Below are 12,819 nucleotides of genomic sequence, written 5' to 3' on the forward strand. Positions count from 1 at the left end.
TCTAAATAAGCAGCATGCTCAAGGACATACAGTGTTGAATTGTATTCTCAATCCACACACTTAACAGCCTCTCCATTTCTAACATAATTGGAGCCATACTCCTACTGAGTTTCAAAGCATTTAAAGGAGTTATAATTCTACCACATTCTTTTATTTTGTCTTTATTTTTCAGTATGGTCCTAACAGTTGACCCAGCCAAATTTAATGCTCTACATACCTCATTCTGGTATTCCCCTGCTTCAATTCGCTTCAGGATATCCAATTTAAGCTCCACATTACGCTTTTTCACTGTTTTTTTCTCAGCACTTGCACTCTGAGTCAGTTGAACGTTTCTGACTCATGGTAAAACTCAAAAAATGAAGCAAGGCAGTGGTACAAGCACAAAACAGCACAAAGCACAAAAGACCACACTGCACGAAAGCTTTTGGCAAGACAAGATGGCGACAACTGCGCACCACCAATGCTCCCTGCCTAATACCCATAAGCATTATAGCAAAACCCGTGACCGCTAAGTGAAACCAGGTATCAAAGTGAAATGAGTGCTATAGCCAAATAGCACTAAGCAAAACAGTATTAAGTGGGCTTCTGGGAACTTTAGGGCTCAGTCCTACTTTGAGGGCCAAGCTTATCAAACTGTTTATATTCCTTAGATTTAATATGTGGCCTTATGAACTATAGCAGCTGTGTTTGGAGATGGCATCACAACACCACACACATCTGTGCAGTCTCAAAATATTCCTTCAGACACTAGCCAAACCAGTCCCTGCAGGCACCAGTCTCCTCCCCCTTCAGCTCTTTCCAGCCTTCAGAAACAAAGGGTGGCTTGCTGAGAGGTAGATTAGCAAGTATTCATCTAGGGCAAATTGAGAGAGAAAGATGGTTCTCAATAGGGCTGTGCGAAATTTTGCCACCAGTTTTGTTTCCACGCTGTTGTTGAAACAGCAAAATCAAAATGAAACAGATATGGTTGAAACAGCCTCAAAACAAAATGAGTCCCAGAGGACTGGGAAAGGGCCAATGCGGTCCTTATTTTCAAGAAGGGGAGTGTAACGGAGTGAGCGCGGCCACGGGAAAGAGCACAGCCGCGGCGAGGAGACCTGGGGAATGCTGCTTCCGGAGCCACTACCATATAAGGATAGGCTGGAGCGAGGTGACAAGATGGGAGCTCCAGCGGGGGGAAAAAGCAAAGAAAAGAGGAGAAAAAGGGGAAGAAAGAGGCTCTCCAGGAGAAGAAACTTGCCTAAAGAATTCTCGTAGTGCCAGAAAAAGAACGGAGCTCCAAGAGTGAGAGGCAGATCCCTGAAGAGACTAATGCTGTGAGACGCATCCTACAAGATCAACCTGGAAAAAGAAAAGGAAGAGAGTGAATGGGTCACAGTATTATTACCTCAAGAGAATCAGAGACATCTGTCTCATGCAGGATAAAGGATTGATTCATATGCCAACAAGGTAAAGAGAGTGCATTTAGTGGGGTAAAAGATAATGAAAATGGAAATACAGATGGACAAGAAAGAAAGAGACTTTGTTTATTAATACTAAGCTCTGTTCAGCCAAGGTAATATCTATAGCATACAAGTATTAGATAAGTAGAATTACCAAGTTGATATTGTTAAAAAAAGAAAAAGAGAGACAGACAATTTCTGCCTGAAAGTACAAGTAGGGTATACAGAGTGATAAAAGTTACAAAAAAAAAAAAAAAAGACAAGTTTTGATTTGAACCAGACTGTGATTATCTATACCATCAAGTGCATGTGAACATATGGAGAAGCAAGTGAGATAACTTATCCATAGTGCCCAGGAATCTCTAATAGAGACCTAACAAGAACGAACAAAAAATAAATAAATAAATAATAATAAAAAATTTTCTCCCCAGCAGATCATCTCTCCCAACTAGTGACATCAAAAAAAATTTTAATATAGAATAATAACATCCAAGACGTGGCAGACAGGAACGTCAAGGTATCAGCAGTTTGTTGTGTGGCTATAGAGGGGTAAGAGGAGGCATCTTAAGCCCAACCTCCACAGTGGTGCATTGACCAGGACACGCGACAATGGCCTGATCAAAGGATGGCATGGAGAGACAACAGAACCCCATGGGGAATCCAGAACCTCTACAGCAAACCCTTCATTTAGTTGGTCAATTACTACTACTACATCAACAGCAACAACAAGCTGCTTTCCAAATCGCACTTGAAGAAAAATGGATACAGCAACAGGCATGGGCTCAATGACACCAAGTTGAACTAAGAGTCCCTAAGATGACCCCACAAGATGACCCGAAGACCTTCCTGCAAAGCTTCAAAAAAGCGGCATTAGAGCCTGGGTTAGAGCGAAGCCATTGGGCTAGCCAATTAGATGTACTCTTGATAGGAAGAGTACAAACTGCCTACCAGGCTATGGCATAGGCGAAGTGACGGACTACGACAAGATCAAAAAAGAAATTATGTGTCATTTAAACATCAACCCGGAAAAATACCTTCAAGTTTTCCAGATGAAGAAAAAAAGGGAAGAGAAATCCCCATGGATTCGGTTACAACAACCAGCAGATTTGTTAGAAAAGTAGTTAAAGCCACAAGAGGTATCCAAAGTGGAGTTATGCGACCAGATCCTATTAGGGCAGTTCTTAATAGATTTGGATGAAAATACCCAACGTTGGGTATGATGTCATCACCCAAAATAATCAGCAGATGCTCTAAACTTGGCTGAAGATTTTGATAGTGCACAAATGGATAGCAACAGAGAGAGGGTCCCAAAGTCCGGACCAGCTCAAATAGTACAAGAAAATGAATAGAAGGAAACACAAGATGGGAGAAGAGCAACTATCATGTGCTTCAGATGTGGAAGAATTGGACATATCACAAGGGAGCATACAAGCCACCCTCGTCTGAGTCCACAACCGAGGGAAACCCCATTTGACATTCAGATACAAAAAAAGCAAGCGGGCTGACAACAGGCAGGTGGAAATGATGGACTGAAGCATTGGGAAAATGCATTGGGAAGCATCAAAGGAAAAACCCATCATTTGGGCCTGGGTCGGGGGAAAGAAGATAAGGGCCATAGTTGATACTGGCTGTGCCCAAATGTTGGTTAAAGCTGACCTAGCTCCCTGAAGTTGGGCTCCAAGTGCAAATACCGTAAGGATGATTTGTATGCATGGGTAGCCATTAGTATACCCCTGCAAGAAATATCTGTGGAAATCTTAGACACTATCCGAGAGATGCCAGTGGGTCTAGCCAATGACCTACCTTACCTGATGATACTGGGCAGAGATTGGGAGGAGATTTATAAAGTCTTGGACACCATGAGGAAGCCAGGAGACAAAATAGATGGCTTAGTCGGGGAGGACAGAGAAGCTTTACACAGAGCCCGACGCGTTATTGCTCCCTGGGAGGAGGCAGCTGCGTGGAGCTGGGCCGGGTCAAGCCCCCGCCCAGGCCCCTATTTGGTCCAGCCCCCCAGGGAGCCACGCGACCAGAGCCACGCAAACAGGCTGTGTAAACAGGCGCTCGAGTTAGCGCGGAGTTCGCGCAGGAGAGGGCACAAGACCCTGCCTGCGACACCCCCCCCCCCCCAGAGTAGTCAGTCCCAGCCGTAGCCAGCCTATCAGAGGCATGACACGGATGGGCACGTGCCGCACCCCGAGGGTCCCCTTGGGCTCGGTGGCCCCCCCATCGGGCACCTCAGAGACGGCCGCCCAGATGGATCCCATGGTCCTGGGCTCCACGCAGACGGAGCCCCTGGCTCTCAGCTGCGCAGGCTGCCTGTCCCTTTTTCAGGCTCTGGGGCCCGGGAGCATGGCCACCTCCCTGTGTGAGGTCTGCTCCCTATGGGGGTCTCTGGCGCGCCAGCTGGAGGAGCTCCAGGCCACAGTCCAGAGACTGCGTGCCATCAGGGACTGTGAGCAGGAGATAGACTCCTACTGCCAGGCCCTTCTCCCCCGGGAGCCACAGGGGAGAGCACCGTCTCCCTCCAGGACTAAGGAGGACTCTGGGACCTCCCGCTCTGCCCAGTCAGGGGCATGGACCAAGGTGGTCAAGGGCCCGAAGGCCCACCGCACCAAGGCCCCTCCCCCGCCGGAGCTTAGCAACAGGTACGCACCTCTTGCAGCCCCAGCAGAGCCTGCTCAGTTGCCGGCTCCCGCAGGCAACCCAGGCTCAACCACAGCTACTGCCCCCGCTCTCCCCAAGACAAAATGAAAGGTGTTTGTTGTGGGAGACTCCATCCTGTGGGGGGACTGAGGGGGCAATCTGCCGCCCCGACCCCTTAGCCCGGGAAGTCTGCTGCTTCCCGGGGGCCCGCGTCCGAGACATTGCGGAGAGGATCCCACAGCTCCTCCAGCCCACAGACCACTACCCCATGCTCCTTATTCACGTGGGCACCAATGACACAGCTCGGAGCGCTCCCAGCCAGGTCATGAGGCGCTACAGGGATTTGGGAGCTGGGCTTAGGGGTCTGGGAGCTCAGGTGGTGTTTTTGTTGATCCTCCCAGTCTCAGCCTATGGGCTGAAGAGGGAGAGGAGGATCCATGTAGTCAACCAAAGACTGTGGTGCTGGTGTCATCAGGAAGGCTTTGGCTTCCATGACTACAGCCCGCTCTTTGGCAAGAGAGACAGCAAGCTGCTGGGAAGAGGTGGCCTCCGCCTCTCCCCCCTGGGGAGGAGGCTCTTCTCAGCTAGGCTGGCTGACCTGCTCCACCGGGCTTTAAACTAAGCCCGCTGGGGGACAGGGAGACTACCGCCACTGCTGGCCTGCTGAGCAACCCTTGCAAAGCCAGCAGACCAAGGCACTTAAGGGAGCCCACCTCTGCCCCAGCCCTGGCACAATCTGTGGGCAAGGCAAGAGCCCCCAAGGGCACACTTGCCTGCCTGTACACTAATGCCAGGAGCCTGGGCAACAAGCAGGAGGAGCTCATCCTCCTGCTCAGTGAAAAGAATTATGACGTCATTGGGATAACGGAGACCTGGTGGGACTCCACCCATGACTGGACCATGGGTATAGAGGGCTATACCCTGTACAGGAGGGATCGTGTTGACAAAAGGGGCGGGGGTGTAGCTCTCTATGTGAAGGAAAGCTACATGTCCCTGCAAGCTGATGTTGGCGACCGGCATGGACAGCTAGAGACCCTCTGGGTAAAAATTCGTGGGGAATACGGCACAGGGGACACAACGGTGGGAGTCGACTACAGACCTCCCACTCAAAGTCCTGAGCTTGACCAGGAGTTCACCCGGGAACTGACTGAGGCCGCTTGCTCCAGGACCTTGGTTGTCATGGGTGACTTCAATTACCCAGACATCTCGTGGGAAGATCACTCAGCAAAATCCGAGCAGTCGCAAAGCTTTCTCTCATGCGTGGATGACCTCTACCTGACTCAAGAAGTCTATGGGCCAACGAGAGGCAAAGCGCTGCTCGACCTGGTACTGGCTACGGGGGACGACCTAATTGGCGACCTAGTGATCGATGGGAACCTGGGTGATAGCAACCACGAGCTGATCACCTTCACCATCCGCCGTAAAGCTGGCAAGTCAGTCAGCAACACAGAAGTCCTTGACTTCAGAAAAGCCGACTTTGACAAGTTCAAGAGGCTTGTTGGTCAGGCCCTTAGGGACCATGACCCCAGGGAGATGGGAGTTCAAGAAGAGTGGTTGCTTCTCAAGGAAGCGATCCTCAATGCACAAGCCATATGTATTCCAACACGGAGGAAAGGCAGCAAGAAGGCACAGCAGCCCTCCTGGCTCTCCAGGGACCTAGCGGACCTCCTGCAGCTAAAAAGGAAAGTCTACAAAGGATGGAGGCCGGGATTCACCTCCAAGGAGGATTATTCTGCGCTGGTCCGGTCCTGCAGGGAGCAAACCAGGAAAGCCAAGGCTGCAACTGAACTTCAACTAGCTTCAGGCATCAAGGACAACAAAAAGTCCTTTTTCAGATATGTGGGGAGCCAGAGGAAAAGCAAAGGCAACGTTGCACCCCTGCTAAACCAGATGGGGCAACTGACAACTGACACCCAGGAAAAAGCCAACCTATTAAATAGGTACTTTGCGTCAGTCTTTCATCAGTCCCATGGGATGCCCATGCCTGCTATGGGACAGGGAGATCCGGGTGTTGGGGATCCCCTACCCTCCATCAATGCTGACCTCGTGAAGGAACACCTTGAGAAGCTGGATACCTTCAAGTCAGCTGGCCCTGACAACCTGCACCCCAGGGTACTCAAGGAGCTGGCGAGCGTCATAGCCCAGCCCCTGGCACGGATCTTTGAAAACTCCTGGCGCTCTGGTGTAGTGCCCGAAGACTGGAAGAAGGCCAATGTGGTGCCGATCTTCAAGAAAGGGAGGAGAGTGGATCCGGCTAACTACAGGCCCATTAGCCTGACTTCTATCCTGGGGAAGATCTTGGAAAAGTTTATTAAGGAGGCCATCCTTGATGGACTGGCTCAGGCTAACATCCTAAGGGATAGCCAGCACAGGTTTGTTGCGGGTAGGTCTTGTTTGACCAATCTCATTTCCTTCTATGACCAGGTGACCTATCACCTGGACGAGGGAGATGAGATTGATGTCATATATCTTGACTTCAAAAAAGCTTTTGATCTGGTATCCCATGATCACCTCTTGGTCAAACTGGCCAGTTGTGCCCTTGGCTCCACCACAATCCGCTGGCTGGGAAATTGGCTCCATGGTCGGACCCAGAGGGTTGTAATTGATGGCAGTCACTCATCTTGGTGCCCTGTGACCAGTGGGGTCCCTCAAGGCTCTGTCCTGGGACCCATACTGTTCAACATCTTCATTAATGATGTGGACATTGGAGTCAGGAGTGGACTGGCCAAGTTTGCTGATGATACCAAACTTTGGGGCAAAGCATCCACGCCAGAAGATAGGCGGGTGATCCAGGCTGACCTGGACAAGCTCAGCAAATGGGCAGACGAGAACCTGATGGTGTTTAACACCGAAAAATGCAAGGTTCTCCACCTTGGGAGGAAAAACCTGCAGCATCCTTAGAGGCTCGGCAGTGCTACGTTGGATAGCACTACAGAAGAAAGAGACTTGGGGGTCATCATTGACCACAAGATGAACATGAGCCTGCAATGCGATGCTGCAGCTAATAAAGCGACCAAAACGCTGGCTTGCATCCATAGGTGCTTCTCGAGCAAATCCCAGGGCGTCATTCTCCCCTTGTACTCAGCCTTGGTGAGGCCGCAGCTGGAGTACTGTGTCCAGTTTTGGGCTCCACAATTCAAAAAGGATGTGGAGAAGCTTGAGAGAGTCCAGAGGAGAGCCACGCGCATGCTCAGAGGTCAGGAAAACAGATCTTACGATGATAGGCTGAGAGACATGGGACTCTTTAGCCTGGAAAAGCGTAGGCTCAGGGGTGATCTGATGGCCACCTATAAGTTTATCAGGGGTGACCACCAGGATCTGGGGGAACGTTTGTTCACCAGAGCGCCCCAAGGGATGACTAGGTCAAACAGTCAAACTCCTGCAAGACCGTTTCAGGCTGGACATAAGGAAGAATTTCTTTACTGTCCAAGCCCCCAAGGTCTGGAACAGTCTGCCAGCGGAGGTGGTTCAAGCACCTACATTGAACACCTTCAAGAGTAAATTGGATGCTTATCTTGCTGGGATCCCGTGACCCCAGCTGACTTCCTGCCCTTTGGGCAGGGGGCTGGACTCGATCTCCCGAGATCCCTTCCAGCCCTGATGTCTATGAAATCTATGAAATCCGGAGAGTTTAGCAAACAACTCATGCTTTCGAGAGGCTCAACAAAATGAGGACCTATTTCGATCGATAAGGCAGAGCTGGACAAGCAAGAAAATTAGGTAATATGCCCAGAGCGATTTTGCGCACTCCCCTGGTATGAGCTAAGAAAAGGTCTACTATATAGGGTAAAGGCAGGACAAATAGAAGGGACAGAGATACCGCAACTGTTGATACCTCAAATCTACCGGGAACCCCTCCTGAAACTAGCTTATGCGAACCCATTAGGAGGGCACATGGGAAGAGATAAAACGGAGGCCAGGTTAACCAAGTGGTGTTTCTGGCCAAGGCTATATGAACAAGTCAAAGACTACTGCAAGGCATGCCCAAGTTGCCAGAGGGTCAGCCTTTAAAAGCTACCGTGAGTACCTTTACAAGCCACACTGGTGATAGAAAAGCCATTCTTCCCATATAGCCCTAGATGTTATTGGACCGCTACTGAAAAGTGCAACTGGTTTCCAATTTGTACTCGTCATGACAGACTATGTCACTAGGTTCCCTGAAACTGTCCTCTTGAGAAGCTCTCCCCGTGGGAGAGAGAGCAGCCTCGGCAAGGAGACCTGGGGAATGCCACTACTGAAGCCATTACCATATAAGGATAAAAGCTCCGAGATCTGAGCGAGGTGGTGAGACAGGAGGTCTAGCAGGGGAAAAAGTGAAGAGAAGAGGAGAAAAAGGGGAAGGAAGAGGAACTCCAGGAGAAGAAGCTTACCTAAAGATTTCTCATAGCACCGGAAAAAGAACAGAGCTCCAAGAGTGAGAGGCGGATCCCTAAAGAGACTAAAGTTGCAGGACGCAACCTACAAAACCGACCTGGGATAAAAAAAAAAGGAAGAGAGTGAATGGGACATTCACCTCAGTACATCCAGTATCATCACCTCAAGAGGATCCGAGGCATCCGTCTCATGCAGGATAAAGGATCGACTCATATGCCAGCAAGGTAAAGAGAGTGCATTTAGCGGGGTTGAAGATAAAAGCCTGTAACGAAAATGGAAATACAGATGGACAAGAAAGAAAGACTTTGTTTATTAATACTAAGCTCTGTTCAGCCAAGGTAATAGCTATAGCATAAGAGTATTAGATAAGTAGAATTACCAAGTTGATATTGTAAAAAAAGAGAGAGAGAATTTCTGCCTGAAAGTACAGGTAGGTTGTACAGAGTGATAAAAGTTAAAAATAAAGACAAGTTTTGATTTGAACCAGACTGTGATTATCTATACCGTCAAGTATGTGTGAACATATGGAGAAGCGAGTGACATAACTTACCCATAGTGCCTGGGAATCTCTAATAGAGACCTAATAAGAACAAACAAAAAAAAAAATTTTTTTTTGACAGATCAACCTTCCTGACTAGTGACATCCAAAAAAATTTGAATATAAAATAATAACATCCAAGACGTGACAGGTGGGAATGTAGGGGTATCACCGGTTTGTTAGGTGGTTATAGAGGGGTAAGAGGAGGCATCTTAAACCCAACCTCCACAGGGAGGAAGGAGGAACCAGGTAACTATAGGCTGGTTAGCCTCACCTCTATTCTTGGCAAGACCTTTGAGAAAACAGTTAAAGATCACATTTGCAGGGGACCAGAGGGCAAAGTAATGCTAAGGGGCAATCAGCAGGATTTCATAGCAGGCAGATCCTGCCTGACCAACCTAGTTTCCTTTTATGACTGGGTCACAAAACGCTTGGATGAGGGAACAGAAGTAGATGTTACTTACCTAGACTTTAAAAAGGCCTTTGACACAGTGTCACATCCAAGTCTTATAAATAAACGAAGAAACTGCAACGTAGTTTATTACACAGACCTGTGGGTGGAAAATTGGCTTATGGGATGCACTCAGAGAATGGTGGTAGATGGGTCGGTTTCTACCTAGAGAAATGTAGGCAGCAGAGTCCCCCAAGACTGTGTCCTGGGACTGGTACTATTCAATATTTTCATTAGGGACTTGGCTGAGGGACTAGTAAGTTTGTAAGTAAGTAAGTAGAGAGTCCAAGTTTGCTGATGACACAAAACTATGGGAGGAGGTAAACACACTAGAGGACAGGGGGAAAATCCAAGCAGATTTGGACAGGCTGGGGAGGTGGGTGAAACAGAATAGGATGAAGTTTAATGAGGATAAGTGTCATGCATTGCACCTGGGGGGCAAGAATCATCAGCAATCCTAGAGTCTGGGAGGGACCACTCTAAGCAGCACAACTGCGGAAAGGGTCCCCTCTCAGCCATCTCTTTTACAGGCTGAAGAGTCCCAGGTCCCTCAGCCTTTCCTCATATGGCTTGCCGTGCAAGTCTCTGATCATACAAGTGGCCCTTCTCTAGACTCTCTCAAGTTTTACCATGTCCTTAAGGTGTGGAGCCCAAAACTGGACACAGTACTCCAGCTGCAGTCTCACAAATGCTGAATAGAGCCAAGTAGAGCAAGAGAATCACTTCTTTGCAATGCTTTTGCTGGAGATGCATCAATTGATGCATGCCAGCATATTGTTGGCCCTGCTGGCTACAGCATTGCACTGCCAGCCTATGTTCATACTGTGGTCAAGTATTACCCCAGGTCTGTGGTGGCAAGTGATGGGGGATCTTCAGTCCTGCTGCCTGATGAGAGGCAGCAGTTGCACAAGCACCCATGTCACGAGTTTTGCCTGTGAGCAGCTAGGTGTGCAGGGCCCCAGAAGCCCCCTGCACTGATCTCCTTAACAGCTGGCAGGCTTTGTGGCCACAGCAGGGCCTAGCAGCCAAGCCTGCAGTAGTTTCCCCTCCCCTGTGCCCCAAGACAGACACAGTTGCACAAGCACCCATGTCAGGAGTTTTGCCTGTCAGCAGCCAGGTGCAGGGCCCCAAAACCCCTGCACCTATCTCCTCGACAGCTGGCAGGCTTTGTGGCTGCAGCAGGGGCTAGCAAACCTGCAGCTTTCACCCTGCTGCGCCTTAACACACAGTGTCACCCATGTCATGAGTTTTGTTTGTCCACGGCTTGAGGTGGTTTCCCCAAACCCCTACATTTATCTCTTTGAAATTTGGCGGGCTTTGTGGCCTCAGCAGGGGCTACCACACCTGCAGTGTTCACCCTGCTGTGGCTTAACACATACATGTGACATGAGTTTTGCTTTCAAGATTTAAGGGTGCAGTTTCTCTAAACCCCCTGTACCTATCTTCTTGAAACTTGGCACGCATCACGCCCTCAGAAGGGGCTACTATTCCTGCAAGTTTCATCCAAATCTGGCCAGAAATTACAAATTTATATCCTGTTTCAACTTTCCCCGTTACATCCTATGGGCAAAATGTTGAAACAGGGTTGAAACGGCAAAACATTTTGATGGAACGAAATGGAACAGCCGTTTGAACTCGAAACAAAAGTCGAAATGCAACACTGTTCTGTCGAAACGCAACACTTCCGTTTCGCACAGCCTTAGCTCCCAATAGTTTCCTAATAAGATCTCAGGACACTTGGTCTGATGAGACGCTTTCTCTAGTTGACCTTTGCTCAAAGAATCTTGTACAGATAAGAGTTTGGAGGGAAAGGACAGCTCTGCAGTTGCAGTCTCCATTCAGTGAAATCCTCACACTGTACTTCTTACTGCTTTTAAAATTGCAGACTCCCGAGAGCCCAGCTGAAGAAGACCTGTCCTATAGCACTGTTTACATCAGATGCACACCCCGAGAAGTGGCACAAAGGGATGTACGTACAGTAACATCGTAGTCAGCCATGAAGTTCAAACTTTAAATACAGGCTATGGCCAGCCATTAAAATCAGCATGAGCCTTGTGGAAGGCTTACACAATGAGCAGGCAACCCTGACTTCACCCTGTTCAGGCTTCAGATGTCCCTGGAAGGGAAAGCAGTCTACCTTCCCCTAGAACCCTGCAGGCAATTGCAAAACAGAACCTAGGCTTGCAATGGAACAGCTTGCTTTTCCCTTCCAATAAACTTTAGACACCAAAAAGGAAGTTTCTGTACAATCAAAACATTTGAGAACCTGCACACAGTTGCACTGGTTTAAGTCTTACATTTTCAGCAATCCAAGACCAGCATCCTGTGCGTGCACACCTGTTACACTGTACACGAGCAAACAATAAACAGTACCATTGCCAAAGAAACAAATACATAAATTAGGTCTTTTTTTCTATTTCAACACCAAGTTCAGCTCTGACCACGTGGTAATTCTAGCACTCATCATAACAGAAAAACCTCCATAGCGCTGAGAACTATTCTTACAAGTGCTAGAATTACAACAGCACCAAGAGAATAGACCCATCTGAGACAGGGTCTGTCACCACCATTTTGCTTGGTTGTTCAAGGTGATTTGATCATTGCAAAAATATAAGGAGTAAGAGAATTCTACCAGGAAAGACAGCAGTTCTGACAAAAAGGGAGCATTGGTATTAACTCCATCATCTACACCTGTCACTTTAGTCCCATGTCATCATAAATTCTCCCCAAAATAAGTCCTCCGTTACTCTCCTCAGGTACTGGAGTGTGTCAGCTTGATCTGGCACAGGGGGTCTGGCATGCAGAAGCTGCTTCCCTATTACCACTCTGTCCATTTCGCAGCTTCTCTTTATTCAGAGACGATGTGTAGGGGGTGCATGTGGGTGCACGTGCACCCCCTGCAAAAAGGTGCTGCTGACACTGATCACCCCTGGCTGCTGTCGACGCTGCCAACAGCACCTGCTGGTGGTCACCAACCTGTGATCTGCGCTTGCCACCCCCAGACCCCACCGCTGATAGTGTCAGCAGCCTCTGTGGGAGCTCCCCGCTCACCACCACTGGGCTTCCACTGCCATCAGCACAGCCGTGCCCCCCCAGCAGCCGGGGGCATGCACCGTTCATGCCTTTACTGTCTCTCCACCTTCCACACTTATCCCATCCCTTAGAACCACCTAGGTCTGGCTTCTTTGAAAAAAAAAAAATGGTGTCTAGTTGGAGTTGTCTGTTTTCCTATTTCCATCTGGCTGTTTGCCTTGTCAGGTTGCCTCATTTCATTAGATATGCAGAGTAGGTGCAGGCCCTGCCCCACAGAATTTACAGTAGATGAAGACTGAGAAAGAAAGGCCTGGAGATCAATCGACTTGCCCAAG

Source organism: Crocodylus siamensis, chromosome 9, assembly GCF_052110815.1.
Source record: "Crocodylus siamensis isolate JL-2025a chromosome 9, ASM5211081v1, whole genome shotgun sequence".
NCBI lineage: Eukaryota > Metazoa > Chordata > Crocodylia > Crocodylidae > Crocodylus > Crocodylus siamensis.